This window comes from Aegilops tauschii, chromosome 1 (genome assembly GCF_002575655.3).
Source record: "Aegilops tauschii subsp. strangulata cultivar AL8/78 chromosome 1, Aet v6.0, whole genome shotgun sequence".
NCBI classification, from domain to species: domain Eukaryota; kingdom Viridiplantae; phylum Streptophyta; class Magnoliopsida; order Poales; family Poaceae; genus Aegilops; species Aegilops tauschii.
This window is the reverse complement of record NC_053035.3, coordinates 133,003,634-133,021,594: the sequence shown is the minus strand read 5'-3', so window position 1 is coordinate 133,021,594 and position 17,961 is coordinate 133,003,634. Positions and strand designations below refer to the sequence as shown.

General features: G+C 52.3%; 1 long non-coding RNA gene across 1 annotated transcript; it reads left to right on the top strand.

Annotated features, from left to right (window-relative positions):
• Positions 1-652: 652 nt before the first annotated feature.
• LOC123494650 (uncharacterized) lies at positions 653-1,287 on the top strand. Its single transcript, XR_006665951.2, has 2 exons — positions 653-745; positions 1,017-1,287. It is a non-coding gene; the product is annotated as an uncharacterized lncRNA (long non-coding RNA).
• The last annotated feature ends 16,674 nt before the right edge of the window (positions 1,288-17,961 follow it).

The following is a 17,961-nucleotide window of genomic DNA, read 5'->3' as shown; positions in this document are numbered from 1 at the left end:
CTCTCTGCCATTTGTGTTACCATTAGCAGAAGGTACATGCTTGAAGAAGCTATTAAGCGGATCCATGGTACAATTCATGCATTCGAGCTCACTGATGATAATGACGACACAGTAATGGCATTAGTGAAAATTGATCTCCAGCCCCACAGCCAAAGCATGTTGCCAACCCAACAGCTGTTCTTTGGAGAATCAACTTGGTTTGCCAACGATGCTATCGAATCAACATGTTCTGCTGCTTTGGCCTATCTGGTAACCATGGGCATCATCACAATAGACAATTCCAACTCGACAAGCCTCAAGAAATGCCAAAGGGAGCTCAAAGCTGAGCAGTTCTGGTCATCAGTGCTATTTGTGCGGGCAGAATCCTTTCAAAAACAGCTCGCCTCTTTGACCGCGACAAAGGAAGGGCCTCATTCAGAAAGTGACGATGATAACACTCCAGCACCCAAATGTGTAAACGAATTAGAGGTAATCACACTATTGTTCTGCTTTCCGTTGCATCCTGACAAGACCAAATGTCGTCTTACATACAGCTGGCCACTGACATCTAGGATGGCCTGAACGACGCCACCAGCTCGCTTCCACCAACCGAAGAAGCATCCGACAAGTAACATGCCCTCCCTCTTGCTCTTCAGAATCGTGCAGCTATATGCGTTACTCATGTTTGTTGTTTTCCCAGTGAACCGGATCACAGGCCCAGCAAGAAAACAAAGTCTCAGTCAAAGACTAAATGGACAGGTCAAATGTAAGACAGTTTCAAAAATCATTTCATATGTAGTAATCTTATATTCACGGCTCGGACCTTGCTCGCCTTACATGCAATTGTCATCCTTTACTTACTCTGTATTTGTACTTATATCATGCTGGCTCAGTATTAGTTTCTTATGTATTGTTTGATACATATAAACAATGTGCTCAACATAACTTTATTTATCTGGTGTTACATACTTCGATATAGCTTGTGGATATGCCTTTGAATCTCAACATCTAACTACTTTGTCATCCCCAACATCCAGGATACATAGACGGAGATCACGCTGGAATTTTGCCCTCTGTCTATGCCTCAAGTATCGATGATACCTCCGTGCACTATAACTACCCTGTCCTCTTTATTCTATTTATTCAACAAATGATGGATTAGACGAGGTTATTCAGACTCAATCTGTACAACAATGGAGTATTCATGCAGTCTTTTATTTAAGCTTTGAAATGAGTGCATTGGATGCTGGCTTTGAGCATTTGGCTTGCATGTTTTTTCTTGCTGTCATATTATCTATATACAACTTTTCCTGAATGAGTACCACTCTATATGACTTTTTCTGTGCTTGCAAATTTTTATGGGTATGAACTCCAACAAACAAACAAATGCTACTGGAGACTGGATAATAATGTTCAAAGAATTTCTGTTATGAACGATGAAAACATTAAACCCCAACCACTATGAACAATTGCAGCGCCAATGGTCCACCAAGCATAGAGCCTATCAGATGAATCTCTCCCTGCCTGCCTTCCTTCCTAATAGCATTGTAAATATTCTATCGTAAGCTTCTTCGAATGCTATATATCATGAATAATTCATGTGTACCAATCTGCCCCTAAATATATTTATGTTCACTCTTTACATACTTGCCTTACTCTCGCTCCTTGCGCCATCGGCGCAACGGTCATCTAGTAAACAGAAAAAGTCAAAGAAAAGAAACAGAGGACCTAACTTACTAGGCCACTTGGCCCACCTATCCATAAATGGCCCAGCCCACCCCCTGTTTTCCCCTTCCTCCTGCTACAGGAAGCAGAGGGGATCGTGGAGGCCATCCTTGGCACCCCAGCCAGGTGCCGGCCATCCACGACCTTCCCCATAGTCTACAAGACCCTTTCACCCCTCCCCCAAACCCTAATCCCCTCCCTAGCTGCCCCCAGATCCGTTTCCCCTCTCCCTCACTCGTCCTCTTCTCTGCAGCGATCGCAGTCACAGCCGTTGCCACGGCTTTGCCGTCCTCATGGCCGTCATCGTCCCCGTGTTGAGCTAGGACGTCCTGGGGCTTCACCACCATCGCCTCCTTCGTCTACGCAATTGGGTTGGACCGGGGAGGCCTCGTACACCCGCCATCGCCGTCGTCCCCGTCACGTACATCTCCGGCCGTCATCGTCGATTCCGACCGCTCCAGTCCACCCCTGGCCTCCTCGACCGCGCCCCCGAGCTCGCTGTGAGCTCCTCTCCCGGATACCTCCTTTCCCTGCTTCAATTTGTCGCCGTTGAGGCCGCAACAGCCTCTGACCGTCGCTGTCGTATTGACCTACTGCCGCTGCTGTACCGCGAGCACGCCGCAGCCGAGCGTCCTCGCGCCCCTACGCCCCCCTGCATCGCGCACGCCTTAGTTGCCCGCTTGCCCACGGCACCACATGCTACTCGCGGTCACGCCCTGCGCGCTCGTCCGTGCCCCCGCGAGCCCTTGCGGGCTGCTGATGCCTACTGCACGCGCGCCCGCGTCCCTGCTACTGCTGCTGCTCCGCTTGCTGCTCTTGCCGCTGCTCTGCCGCTAGTGCTTGCTTCGCTGCTGCTCTTACTTCTGCTGCTGCTCATTGCTTTGCCATGGCCGTGGTGTTGTGCAGCATAGTGCGTGCGTGCGTGAGTGTGTGTTCTGTGTGAGTGGCGGCCCAAATACTAGTTTAGGGACTAGTTTAGTTAGTTAGTCTAATTAGTAGTACTAGTTAATTAGTTCAATAGTTGATGACATGTGGACCCATGGTTAGTTTAAAGAAAACTAAATTTTCAGAAAAGTCTAAGTCAATGACATGTGGCCCCCTACACTGTTCATATGTTGACTAGTCAACATTTGACTGGGTCAACCCAGCCCCACTCGTTCCACTGTCATACACTACGGCTAGAATAGCACTAGGTGACAAAAGTATTTTGCTGTTTTATTTTCGAATTAAAAGAATTCTGTAAATATAGAAAATCATTTTAAACTTTGTAAAATCATAGAAAATAAACCGTAGCTCGGATGAAAAAGTTTTATACATGAAAGTTGCTCAGAACGACGAGACGAATCCGGATACATGATCCGTTCATGTGTCACATGCCCCTAGCATGTTGAACATGGAACTTCCCCCTATTTTCCTCTGTCCGGAATCCGCCTAACGCCGGGAATTCATCCTCGGATGTTTATCCCCTCCGTCTGTAAGGTGTAGTACCGCGTTAGTTCAACCCTAACACCGTGTGTTTCCATGTTATGCTTTGTGATGCTATGCTTGCTTTATATTTACTATTTCTTCCCCCTCTTCTCTCTGGTAGACCCCGAGACCGATGTCGCCCCTGTGATCGACTATGTCGATGACGACCCCTCCTTGCCAGAGCAACCAGGCAAGCCCCCCCTTTGATCATCCCGATATCGCCCTTTCCATTATCTCATGCTTGCATTAGATTTTGTTATTGTTATTGATTGCTCCTATTCTGATGCATAGCCTGCTTTTGTAACCTTCTTATTGTTACCTACCTGCTTATCCTAAACTGCTTAGTATAGGTTGGTTAGTGATCCATCAATGACCCCCCCACCTTGTCCTTGAAGACCCGATTAACGGGATCGAAGACCAGGCCCCGGCACCGCACATCACTTTCCCCTTAGTTGTTCGACACTATTGGGTTACTATCAAGTGCCGAGGGTGAGACCTCTATAGCACTTCTGATGTTAACCCTGTAGTGTAGCTAAACGGTCGTGGTCATCGAGGGTGATTCCGCCTTAACCACTTCCGATACGACTCTGTCGTGCAACCCCTCAAGTGTGAACCTCGGGGGTGGTTCCTCTTACGTTCACCTTGATGATTACATCGAGTGGAATTCACCGGGGGTGATTCCTCGGGTTTTCCCCTTGATGTTTGGACACACAGTTACTATGGTTACTATGACTTTACACTGAACCATGTTACTAAAAACGGGTCGGCCCTGAGGGGTACCCACGCGAGCTTAATTGCTAGTGATGTGGAGACGGGTTGACCTGGAGGGTGCCCGCGAGATAATTACGAGGCGTGGCCGGGCATTCCTAGCCCTTGCCGCAAGTCCTTGAGACGGGGCAACGGGGTCACATCTTTCGTGAGTCTCTGCTTGTTACCGCGCGTTCCTAATCCACTACGATTTGGATATTTGATCCGAGGGGCCTCTGGCCTGATAGCACTAACCATCATGTGGGCATAGTATGGGCGTTCTGCGTCGTATGCATCAGCCGAATTTTAATAGACGTCAGCGACTAAGCAGCGCGCGCCGGGTTGGACTGGTAAGCTCCTACCTTTTTAAGGAGGTAGCTAGGTCTGCTCATCGGCCGCCCCGCAACGTGCAGGAGTTCCCGGGGAGATGGCCCAGGACCCCTGGGGGCATAGGTTTAGTCCGGCGTGCTGACCTCTCTATTAAGCCTAGGTCGGGTTGCGGCGTATTGTTTGGCCGAGGCCGGGCATGACCCAGGAAAGTGTGTCCGGCCGGAGTTAATCGAGCGTGGTGGGTAAGTTGGTGCACCCCTGCAGGGAAGAAAACATCTATCGATAGCCTGTCCTATAGTAACGGACACTTGGAGTTGTATCCCGATCGATACAACTAGAACTGGATACTTGAGATGAGACTTGGATATGAGGTGATAAATGGATAGTATGGCTCTGGGATTGCTTTCTTGGAGGGAGTCGAGAAAGGATCTCTGGCCGAGGTTGATAACACTTCTACTACTTTACTTTATGCTACTCTACTCCCTCCTGTTGCTGCAAGATGGTGGTTTCCAGAAGATGCTAGTCTTCGATAGGACTAGGTTCTCCCCTCTATTCTGGCATTTCTGTAGCCCAGTCCACATATACAGCCCATTTCATTGATACCGATGCATATGTAGTGTAGATCCTTGCTTGCGAGTACTTTGGATGAGTACTCACGGTTGCTTTGCTCCCCGTTTTCCCCCTTTCTTCTTATTTCTGGTTGATGCAACCAGATGTCGGAGCCCAGGAGCCAGATGCCATCGTCGATGCCTACTACTACGTGGAGACCGCCGACGACCAGGAGTAGTTAGGAGGCTCCCAGGCAGGAGGCCTTGCCTTTTCGATCGTTGCTACTTTTGTGCTAGCCTTCTTAAGGCAGGCTTGTCTAACTTATGTCTGTACTCAGATATTGTTGCTTCCGCTAACTCTTGTGTATTCGAGCTTATGTATTCGAGCCCTCGAGGCCCATGGCTTGTAATATAAAGCTTGTATTATTTTTATTTGTGTCTAGAGTTGTGTTGTGATATCTTCCCGTGAGTCCTTGATCTTGATCGTACACATTTTGCGTGTATGATTAGTGTACGATTGAATCGAGGGCGTCACAGGCAGGAATTTAAAATTAATGCAATTTAAAATCTTGAAATGAAAAAAAGTAATTTGAAAGTAATTGCCGGTTTGATGTGTTTTAAAAATGTACAGCCCATTTATCATTATTGATAGGCCATTTTCTCGTCCAGCCAAATGAAGCTCTCCTCGTCTTGAAAGATTTGCAGCCCAATAGGCCTGACAAAGCGACTTACTTGGCAAATCACAAAAAACTGGGCTAGCCATTTTCAGAAAGAAAAAAAACTACTGGGTTGGTCTGTGGTAAACATAAAAGAGAAGGCTATCTAGACATGCCAGAGTGCCCCGCACAGCCCAGTTGACACCCTGCTTCCGTCTCAAAAACAAATTAGATAAATGCCACAACAAATATGGCGATTCATAAAAATGCCACTGCAATTTCCAAAATTTGAAAAATGCCACTGCAATTTTTGCAAACTTTGGAAAACGCCACTGCAATTTGCAAACTTTGAAAAACGCCACTCCAGACTTCGAAAAATGCCACTGGGGATGGCATGAAATGGCATTTTTCAAAGTTTGGAAATTGCAATGGCATATCTTAGAAACACCAGATTTGGAGTGGCATTTATCAAATTAACCCAAAACAAAAATAATTGGGCCAGCTGCTGGGTCCCTGATGTCAGCCGCTCGTTGTGCAACTCTCTCTTTTATTGACTACGTTGACAATGGCATGGGACCCAGATGTCAGAAATCCATTACGAGGAGCCATTTTTTTATTGGATTGAAATAAGGAGGCACTTTGCTTGCGTACTGCCATGACCTTGGCGGGTCCCTGCTGTCATCCTCTCCACGTTCAATCATCTCCTGGTTGTGTACGCGTCAACTTGGTAGGCCCACAAGTCAGCCTCTAAACCCGTGGAGGACAAATACAACCCATTTAAAAAAATAACAACCCATTCCATATGTTCAAACGGAAAGTTCAACATTCAGAGCAAAGTAACAGGTCTGATCCACATATAGAGTACTGAACTTCCACGTTGACAACCATCATAGCCAAGTTAACTATCTACTTCCACTAATACTCTAGTAGTGTACAAGTACTAACTTACTCTTAGCTAACTAGACGATGCCGTCCGCCATCTGTGGTACACGCTAAACGCTGGCACCGGCGTCCTCCGCCTTGCCTCGGACTTGCCAGAGGTGCGATAGGGCGCGTTGCTCGCGCACGTTGGCCCTTTCCATGCCGGCGTGGTCCACCGAAGCTTCGGCTTCTAAGCGGGAAACCCACTTGACGAGCTGGTAGTAAAAATCGGCGTCGCGAACGCGTGCGTGCCCGACAGCCTCCAGGGCTATTTGCCGGGCGCCGGCCTCCACGTAGTCGGCCCACGTGCGGGCGCTCTGCTCGCGACTCAGAGCATCGGTGCGCTGCTGCTCCATGTCCCGCTGGCGCCGCAAATTGGTGATACGCTGCTCATCCGCCAAGTGGTCGCGCTCCAACAACTCCTGCTCGTCCACCAGGCGGTCGCGCTCCAACAAGTCCTCGATCTCCGCATTGCCATCTAAAGACCGATAGAATGCCTCCTCCCTCCGTCTGCCTTCCGGTGAAAAACCGAACACTAGTTCCGGCGGTGACCGCCTCCGGCCACGCCTATCGCGGACGGGCGGGGGCATGGCGGACGTGGCGAGAGCGAGGATAAGTGGCGAGCAACGTCGGGCCGGTGGGGGCTTATGAGGATAGGGAAAGCTGGGTCACGGTGCCACCATAGAAGGCCGAGAAATAGTACTTATAAGCGGAAGGTAGCGCGACGGTCATCGGAATTCAATGCATAATGAAGCAGGCATGGCTTAGCGCGCCAGCTTGCCGTGGAAAACTAGAGAAACTGAAATTCTGACAGTGCCGTCCCGTCCCGTCCGTGCTGGGTCGCACGCCGGCATTACGGTCAAACGAGTGCACTCGAATCATCTCCCTCCTTGTCAATAATGATGTTGGAAATATGCGCTAGAGGCAATAATAAAATGGTTATTATTGTATTTCCTTGTTCATGATAATTGTCTGTTGTTCATGCTATAATTGTATTATCCGGAAACCGTAATACATGTGTGAATACATAGACCACAACATGTCCCTAGTAAGCCTCTAGTTGACTAGCTCGTTGATCAATAGATGGTTATGGTTTCCTGACCATGGACATTGGATGTCATTGATAACGGGATCACATCAGTAGGAGAATGATGTGATGGACAAGACCCAATCCTAAGCATAGCTCAAGATCATGTAGTTCGTTTGCTAGAGCTTTTCTAATGTCAAGTATCATTTCCTTAGACCATGAGATTGTGCAACTCCCGGATACCGTAGGAATGCTTTGGGTGTACCAAACGTCACAACGTAACTGGGTGGCTATAAAGGTGCACTACAGGTATCTCCGAAAGTGTCTGTTGGGTTGGCACGAATCGAGACTGGGATTTGTTACTCCGTATGACGGAGAGGTATCTCTGGGCCCACTCGGTAATGCATCATCATAATGAGCTCAATGTGACTAAGGAGTTAGCCACGGGATCATGCATTACGGTACGAGTAAAGTGACTTGCCGGTAACGAGATTGAACAAGGTATTGGGATACCGACGATCGAATCTCGGGCAAGTAACGTACCGATTGACAAAGGGAATTGTATACGGTATTGATAGAATCCTCGACATTGTGGTTCATCCGATGAGATCATCGCGGAACATGTGGGAGCCAACATGGGTATCCAGATCCCACTGTTGGTTATTGACCGGAGAGTCGTCTCGGTCATGTCTGCATGTCTCCCGAACCCGTAGGGTCTACACACTTAAGGTTCGGTGACGCTAGAGTTGTAGAGATATTAGTATGCGGTTAACCGAAAGTTGTTCGGAGTCCCGGATGAGATCCCGGATGTCACGAGGAGCTCCGGAATGGTCCGGAGGTAAAGATTTATATATGGGAAGTCCTATTTTGGCCACCGGAAAATGTTCGGGATTTTTCGCTATTGTACCGGGAAGGTTCTAGAAGGTTCCGAAGTGGGGCCCACCTGCATGGGGGGACCCACATGAACGTGGGTAGTGGGGGCAAGGCCCCACACCCCTGGTCAAGGCGCACCAAGATCCCACCTTAGAAGGAATAAGATCATATCCCGAAGGGATAAGATCAAGATCCCTAAAAAAGGGGGATAACAATCGGTGGGGAAGGGAAATGATGGGATTTCTTTTCCCCACCTTTGCCAACACCCCAATGGACTTGGAGGGCAAGAAACCAGCCCCCTCCACCCCTATATATAGTGGGGAGGCGCATGGGAGCAGCACCCCATGCCCTGGCGCCTCCCTCCCTCCCGTGACACCTCTTCTTCCCGCTTGCGCTTGGCGAAGCCCTGCCGGGATCCCGCTACTTCCACCACCACGCCGTCGTGCTGCTGGATCTCCATCAACTTCTCCTCCCCCTTGCTGGATCAAGAAGGAGGAGACGTCCCCGCTCCATACGTGTGTTGAACGCGGAGGTGCCGTCCGTTCGGCGCTAGGATCATCGATGATTTGGATCACGACGAGTACGACTCTATCAACCCCGTTCTCTTGAACGCTTCCGCATGCGATCTACAAGGGTATGTAGATGCACTCCCCTCTCTCTCGTTGCTAGATGACTCCATGATTGATCTTGGTGATACGTAGAAAATTTTAAATTTCTGCTACGTTCCCCAACAAATGATTCCACGGATTTAAAAGGCCCGCAACAATTAAAGCGCATCTTTTTTCGCATCAGTTAGCTGTCTTAATTACGGCCGGCTGCATGCGGGCACTCAAAATCGCTCACAGCCAGTACGCAGAGCAGCATGCAACGAGTCGCAGCCGAGGGCATTAATTGATGAACTTTAGCCCGTCCTGTCTTCAGATTCGCATGGCATTTTCTTCAGAGCAGCTTGTCAGTTTCTTCAGAGGTAGGCATTTTTATTCAAAAAATTGCCACTTTGGATCTTGCGTCGCAACTAAAACAGCCAGGAGCGCATTAGTAGGCTAGCTAGTGATCGATCAGTAACTTGTAAACACTGAGCGAACAGATATAAGGAACTGTTAATGCATCTCAATGATTCACAGATCATATACAAATATGTAGCTCCAAAAGCAAAGATCAGCCACAACTAAAACCAACTAGTACGATTCCCATACATAAGATCAACATGTTAATGCATCTCAATGATTCACAGATCATATACAAATATGTAGCTCCAAAAGCAAAGATCTAGAAAAAACATATGTTCTTCCTACTAACATGGATGCTTCTCTTGGCCAACATTCAGTACAGACTGAATGACAAATTTGTTTGTGAAGTCTACAATTCCTCTTGCAAACGTAAGTGGTTTCACCAACAGCTGGAACCATGGGAATGAACCACACATGATGGAGGAACATCCACTGCAATATGATTTGGTCTTCTCTTGATCACACGGCGAGACTATTTTCGGAATACAAACTTTAACTTAGGCAAAATGATGCCCATTGTATAATCAGACCAAAGCAATGAAGCACCTAGTGTTGGCCAATAAATAGTACAGTACTACTTTTCTGCAGTCCATGAAGTGACTATCCAATCTTTCTGTGTCTATTTTCAAATGGCACTGCATGCAGCGACTATACTATTCTCTTGTGTAGTTCAACCAAAATTGCGGTCACTTTGTGTGTTTGCTAAATAGCAACGGGAAGACATCTCTGTCTGCACAAATATCAAGCAGCTAGTAAACATATACCCCACCTTGTATTTTCGGTTTAAACATGTCTCTTCCACTTAGATCTGTCATGTTTTGCACTGGACAATTTGATACATTCATGTTTTGCCCTGGACAATTTCATATTGAATTGATTTGCTTGTTCAGAGCAGAAATATAGCGCCTATTCTTCATCAGACCAAGGATATCCATGTTCGCAGTGATGGAAGAGGTGAAATCGATACAACCGAAATTGAGCATCCAGTCATTGAATCATGTCCTGCACCTCCAATGTAGGTCCACCCTGCCAATAAATTCACATGCAAACCACTAGTATTACTATCTAATGACAGTACAAAAAGAGTAGCAAGATAGTAGCAAACCATGTACCTTCTTAATGAACAGCTCATAGTGCCACCAATTGGATATAAAGATTTGGGAGAAAACATGCTCCTAATGTTGAACCAGTTGGACTTTTTGTGCAGTTCCACTAAACTTGAGCATCCCTGTTTGCATAGATATCGAAAGTGTGATTAGTATAAAAGTGGCACTAGTTGAAGCATAGACTCACAAATATAAGCATTCCAATTTCTTAATGGGAAAAGGTAGCAAGACTGTTTCTAACCACCTTTTTGAAGGAATAAATAAGGCAATAGAGGCTGATGTCAGAAAGGCATATATAGTTCTTTCTGAAAGAATGATCGATTCCTGACCTTTCCTCTTCTTTTAAGCATATTTTGTGCAGTTCAACTAAAATAAAATTCCATCACCGCCTTGACAATTCAGTGACACTGTACAAAAGGAAATGACTTAACATTACCTCATGATGTTAGGTATGTAGTCGACGGGCATTAGAGACAAACTTACAGACCTCCTCCGATAACATAATGAACATTAATTTTAACAAAGGTGTGACTAGCTTTACCGGGATAATTTGAGTGAACTCTACACCCTCTGTTCCTTAATATAAGAGGTTTTTGCGGTTCAGTTTAAAGTACCCGAACGTCTACTAGTATTTAGAAAAACAGGTAGTAGTTTTCTTGAGCACATATCTGGGAAAGCTTGCCACCCTTTATTTATGTCCATACGCTAATGCAACACCATTCGAAATTTCGAATACTACAAATATACACTAATCCAGTGGCTAGTGCAACAGTAGAGTAGTTATTTTATTACAGGGTACAGTACAATGGTTTTACTGAACAGGTTTCAATAAACTCTGACACTGGAAGATTTCTATAAGAATTAACAATACAAAAGGTAAAGGTAACACATTTCAGCATTGGTATACTAGCTGTGCATGAGCATTAAACCAAATACAAAAGTCTGAAGGTAACTAGCATTATTAACTAATGACAGTATAAAAAAATTGTGAACCATGTACCTCCAAGGTAAATATCATTTCGAACTCGGGGGGACCTGAAAAATTGTTATCCCAATCTTGATAATCGATCAAACATAAAAACTTGATCGAACGAATCAAGAGAACAGCCGGAGGAGGAGGTGCCCACTCTTAACCTTTCCTCTTGTGTTCATAATTTTTTGTGCAGTTTAACCAAAATAAAATGACATCAGCGCCTTGGTATTTTGGTGACACTGTACAAATGTCGGGTGGTAGATGCGGCATATGCCAACGGGTGGCTTATCATGGTGGGTGCCAGTAAGACGTCGCCGGTGCCTGGAAACGGGATGAGGCGAAGACATGCACGCCGGCGAATCTTACCCAGGTTCGGGGCTCTCCGAGGAGATAACACCCCTAGTCCTGCTCTGCGGGGTCTCCGCATGATCACTAGAGCTGTTGGGTTCAAGGGAGAAGAAGAACAAGGTTAGCTCTTGCTTCCCTCTTTCTATGGTGTGTGTGTAACTTTAAGAAGCCAACCCTTTGCATGGGTGTCCCGGGGGGTTTATATAGGCCTACCCCTCGGGGGTACAATTGTAATCCGGCTGGGCGCTGGTCCCAACCGTCAGTGTCTACGCTCGCCGGCTTCTCCGCCGGCCGTTGGGGCCCGCCGACTGGTGGGTCTCGCCAGCTGCCGGCCTCTTAGTCGACAGGCCGACCCCACCGCCTAGGGTCTTGTCGGCGGCTGCTTACTGTAGCCTCTCCCCTGATGACGAGGGCTCCGTCGAGGTAAGCGTGGCTATAGTGTGCCGCCTCGAGGGCTCTCACTGTAGCCTTACCTCGTCTTGTCTCCTTAATGTGGCACACGCTTCGAGGGAGGGGGTAGCCGGTTTCTGGGAGCCGGCTACACCCTTGGCCGACTGGGGGAGGCCGAGCCGCCTTCGCGCCTCTCTCTCGCTGAAGGGGCCCGCCGCCCGTGGGCCGTATTGGCGTCTGTCGTGAGTGACATTGAGGCCAGCATGGCTACAGTGCCGAGCCGGACGGGAGATGGCCGTCCCGTACGGCGTCCTGTGGCCATGCCTGCCTCGGGCTTCGGGGGTAGTGGGCTGCACTGTGGCCACACCCCGTCTTGTCACTGTTATGTGGATGTAGTTTTGGTGGTTGCGGTCTTGGCCAGCTCCTTGGAGTCGGCGCTCTTCGTGAACGACTCTGGGGAGTCAGCGTTCTTCATGGCCGACTCTGGGGAGTCGGCATCCTCTATGGCCGGCTTCCTAGAGTCGGTCATCCCGTGGTTATCTTGGGGGAGGTTGCTGAGGCTGGGTCGCCTTCTGGGAGTCGGCTTTAGAAATAGCTGACCAGGGAAGGCGGCCCAATGCTTGAAATGCTTGAAGGCCCAAAGGCCTGATAATTTTTTGGAAGAGCCAGGGGCAGTCGGTTAGGCTACCCGTGGCCATTTACTCCGACAGTAGTCCCCGAAGCTGATTGGGCTTCGAGGTTGGGTAGGAGTCGAGAAGCTCGGTCAGCTTCCTATCTTGACAAGCCGGCAGCTGGGAGCCGGCCTTGGTTAGGCGCGCCGTCTTGGCCAAAAATTCTAGTGTCGGAGGGCGGGAGCTCGCCAGCGCGTGCGCCGGGCCGCGGGCCGGCCACTTGCCGCCTGCGAACCACGTGGCCTCTCTCGGCCAAAAAGCCTACCAGCCCACGCGCGCGACGGGACGTCACCGCAGGGTGGGGGCCCGCCACGTCCACGTCCCGGGCCAGGCGTGGATCCTCTGCAGCCCGAAACCGCCCGCACATCTCCCTGCGGCAGTTTCGGCACGCCTTTAGGGCGTAATAACCGTGAGGCGTGGGGGGAGTGGGTGCAGTTAATCCCACGTCTCACCCCACGTCCGGCCTCCCCGGCTTCACCTTGCGAAGCTATAAGTAGGGGGAGGGGGAGAGCGGCAGGCTCTTCGCACGCTCCTCCTCTTTCCACCATCTTCTTCCTCCTGCCCTTTCTTGCAACAGCGCCTCACCGCCGCGCTTTTCCACCACTCGTTCCTCCGCCGCCGCGCTCGTTTTCACCATGCCTCCCGCCACGGAGCAGTACGGCGGGGATTGGGACGGCTCCAACGTCCACGAGGATCACGTCAAATTCCTCCGCAAGACGCGGCGGCTGCCCGGCGCGGACAAGGTGGAGGTCCGTCTCGCGCCGGCGAAGGAGCTTACGCCGGAGCCGCGGGAGGGCGAGCGGGTGGTCTTCCGCTCGCATTTCTTGCGTGGCATTGGCCTGCCCGTGAGCGCCTTCTTCCGCTCTTGGCTCGAGTTCTACCAGCTCCAGCCGCACCACCTCACCCCGAACGCGGTGGTGCTGCTGTCTGCCTTCATCACCCTGTGCGAAGGCTACCTCGGCGTCCTCCCTACCCTCGAGCTCTGGGGGGAGTTCTTCCAGTCCAAGCTGGGCATGCGCATGCAGGGCGTGCCGGCTCAGACTGGCGCCTTCATCGCGATGCGGAGGGTGGCTGCCGACAACCCCTTCCCCGTCATCACGCTGATCAAGTCGGTGAAGTTATGGCAAAAGTCATACTTCTACGTCAGGAACGTCGCCCCGCAGGGCGACTACGTCGCCCCGCAGGGCGACTACGTCAACCTGCCGGCTTACGTAGCCGGCTCACGTAGCCGGCCCACCGGCGGGCAGGCGGCCCCAGTGGTCTTACCGGGCCGTGACGCTGACGCCGGCTGGATCCGCAGCCGTCGCCCGAGTGCGAGCGATGACCTAGTCGAAGGGCTTGTCGGGGCCCGACCTGCTGGCCGCCTTCGTCACGCGCCTGGTACTCCCGCTCCAGAGCCGCCCTTATCTGATCTGTCAGATGAGCGGCTAGCTCGATCCGAGCCGGATGTGTACCAAGGACATGCCGCACGAGGAGGTGGCCTATATGGTGAACTACCTCGCGAATTGCAAACTATCCGAAGAGTGGCAGTTCGGCAAGGAGCCATATAGCCGAAGCAATCCGCCGCCCACGGTATGTTCTCCTTGTCTCTTTCTCTTTCTCAGTTTTGTTGCCGAGTTCCTTTTGGCCGACTCTGACTAGTCGGCTTGTTTTTGACAGAGCCCTCTTCTTCGGCCTGCAGGCGGGTCGAGCATGGAGCGCCGATTCGCCCCCGACCGGACGGAGCACGATCTGGAGGACCCCGACTTGGGGGCGGCCGCTATGGACGACAACACCGAGCCGGGTGGTGGCCAAGCCGGCGGCTCCGGGCATGGAGTCACCTTCGACGACGAGGCCGAAGTCGTCCCGCGCCGTCAGCTGGCGTCTGGCCGCGGCGCAGGTTCCTCCGCTGCACCGCCTACTCGGGGCGGCGGGCAAAAGCGTCGCGCCGCACAGGGTTTGTTCGGCAGTCGGACGAAGAAGCCCCGAGGCAGGCCAGCGGCGACTAGGCGGGAGGAGGCAGCCGCGAAGGCGGCCGCAAAGGCGGCTCGCTTCCGCAAGACGGTGAAGCAACCGCAGACGGTGTCGGCGTAAGTTCACACTCTTTCGTGTACTCTTTTTTCTTTTCTTTTCTCTGGTGGTTCCTGAATCCTTGTCTTTTTCTCCAAACAACCAGAGCTCCATTGTCGCTCGAGCGGGCGGCTGCCGCCTCCGTCGTTGAGTCGCCGAGGGGATCTGGGAGCACCACTCGCCGCGTGGACCCCCGTGCCGACCTTCAGGCAGCGACGGAACGGAACACGCGGGAGGCGCGGGAGGAGCGGGAGGCGCGGGAGGCGGAGGCACGGAAGGCGGCCGCCGCCCAGGCGGCGCAGGAGGAGGCGGCGAAGGTGCGCGCCGACGCCGCAGCCAAGGCCCAAGCGGAGGCTGCAGCTGCGGCGACGGCGGAGGGGGCCTTGTTGGTCACCCCACTGCGCGTCGCAGCGCCTGGGGCCCCGGAGCCCCCGCCAGAAGAAGCCGGCAGCGACCAGCCAGGGCTGGAGAGGGATGACGACGTCGTCATCCTGGAGAGGGCGCCGGTGCCGACCCCGCCGACTGGGACGGCTCAAGGCGGCCGGCCTGACTGCCGCCTGCGCAGTCGGCGGGGGGCGAGCCAGCCACGAGGAGTGAGCTGGCGGTCCGGATGCCGCCGAGCAGGCGCGCGGGGAAGGCTGCGTCAGAGCCACAGAAGGCTGCGTCGGAGCCACAGCCGGCCGCGGGCTCCAACTCGTCGGCCCAGGACGTGGAGGTGGCCAGCGCCACCTCGGGGTGGACGCCGGGCGGAGGGATGGCCGTGATGAACGTGGCCGCGCAGGACGTCCGGACCCGGCTCCAGGCCCAGGCTACGGCGCTGAGGCAGTACACCGACGAATTCCTTGCGACGCGGGCGGCCATCCGGGTTAGTCTTCTTATCTTGCGTCTTCTTGATCTTGGTTTCTTCCGTGGGGGCGCGTCAGCGCACCCACTGGATGTAGTCCCTGAGTTCCGAGTCGGCTGCTGAGAAGGCGGCTTGGAACTTCTTAGTGGATTTGGCTTTGCTATTCTTGTTCTTACTCCGATCTTCTGCCTGTCTTGCAGGACTACCACAATCATTGCGCGGCTGCCTTCAACTCCCAGGCTCAGGAGCTGACCCAGAAGACCGCCGACCTAACTGAGAGCCAGGATAAGTGCTTTGTTCTTGATCTCACGTGGGGGCGCGTCAGTGCACCCACTGGGTGTAGTCCCCGAGATTCGGGCCAACTGCTGAGCAGTCGGGTCGGATCTTCCTTGACGACTTCCTCTTATTGTTTTTTCTTTTTCTGCCGTCCCCGCAGCGGCCAACGCCGATCTGAGGGCACAGCTGGGAGAGTCTCAGACTGCCCTTCGTGCCAAGGAGGCCGAGCTTGCCGCCTTGGTGCAGGAACGCGACCGCCTGGCAAAGAAGTTGGCCGATCAGGAGGAGGGCCACAAGGCGGCTCTGAAGGCGGTGCAGGACCGCGAAGCCGCCCTCCAGGCCGAGTATGAGACAGAAGCGGCTGGCTGGGCTGAAGCGAGGCAAACTCTGATCACTGGCTATGGTTAGATCGAAGATCTGGTTGACGGTAAGCCGCCTACTTCTTCGTTCTTTCTTGCCGTCTACCGCTTTTGGCTCGTTTTCTGACTTGGTGTTTTCTCTTCTTTCTCTTTCTTTCTTGCACAGAGTACTTCCCTGGCTATTCTACCGCCGCCAACCAGATCATCGAGGCCCGCCGCCTAGCTCGAAGGCAGGCTGGCTTCGAGATTGCCCCAAGCGCTGGCCGTTCGCTGGAGGAGCAGCTCTTGGCGATCCAGGCCCGTCTCCAGCCGGCTCACCGACTGCTCCGCCGGCTTCAGCGTGCCGGGGCGCAAGTATTGGCCGCCCTCTGGCCCGGCGAAGTGGTTCCCCGCACCCCCAGTCGAACTGCCGACTGGCTGGCGTGGCGGTCGGTCGCTTCGAAGCCTGGAAGGCCTCGGCAGCTCGGTCCGGCGCCAGGCGGTCGCTGGAGTTCGTCAAGGCCTGGTACCCCCGCCTGAGCCTGGATCAGCTGGCTACCTGGCGGCAGCAAGCCGACACGGAGCTGGAGCCGGCGCGGCCGGCTATCATCCGGCGGGCTTCGGCGATCGCCGACTACACCGACACCAGCGTCTTTGCCCCTGAGGTAGATGACAACGGTGTCGCCCAGCCGGAGGAGTGGTTCGGGCTAAACCCGGCAGACGGTGAAGACTCGGCGGAGGAGATCGACTCCAGCGATGAGGGCGGGGAGGAGGAGGAGGAGGGTGAAGACGCCGAGCCGGGTGGTGGAGCGGCCGACCGGCCTCAGCCTGACCGTGCCTCCAGCACCACGTCACGCGCGGGTGCGTCGCCTGCCACCGGTGGTTACCAAGCCGAGACCCGCCAGCCGGCCACTCCTTCAACCGGTGACGCCGTCTCCACCGACCAGCCTGGCTCCCGCACCGCGCCTTAGTCTAGTCTGCTATCTTTTGTTTTCCTGTCTTGTCACTTTTGGAACAATATTCTGTTAATTCTGCACAATTCCACCCACTGGGGTGTATTCGAACTTATGTCTATTGCCGGCCTGTTGGGGGCTTTATATGTATATATAACTTATGCATGCATTTGGCTTTTCCTCGTTCTTTGCTTTTCATCCTTCTGTTGTTTCCTTTGCCGCCCTCCCTTGGTTGCCGCCTCCCCAGATAGACAGTTGCTCTGCAATCTGTTGCTGGAGAAGTGCTTGGCCAGTTGGGAGGGCAAGTACTCTAGCTTTGTTGGATTAGAGCTAAGTGTTTTAGGAAGCCGGCTAGCCGGCTGTTCTGACAGCCGGCAAGCGTGGTTGGAGGCCGTCTTTTTGCTATATAAGTTCTTTGGTCCTTAGCCGTTTTTCGTGTGGGCATCCTTTCTTCCTTGTCTCTTGCTAGTCGGACAGTCGGTTCTTCGAGCTGCGACTTTCAACAAGAGAGGACTCGGGAGCCGGCACACTACTTGTCCGACTTCAGGTAGAACTTTTAATATAGCTCAAGGCGGCCAGTCCCCAGGCCGACTAGTCGGACCCGGTGCCAGACAAGAAATCAAATGTAATAATACATTCATGGATATGACACTCGTCATTCATAGATAAATAAAGGCAATCCCCGAGTACTGTTCGGGGGGCCTGTTGGTTCGTACTTAATACAAAAGGG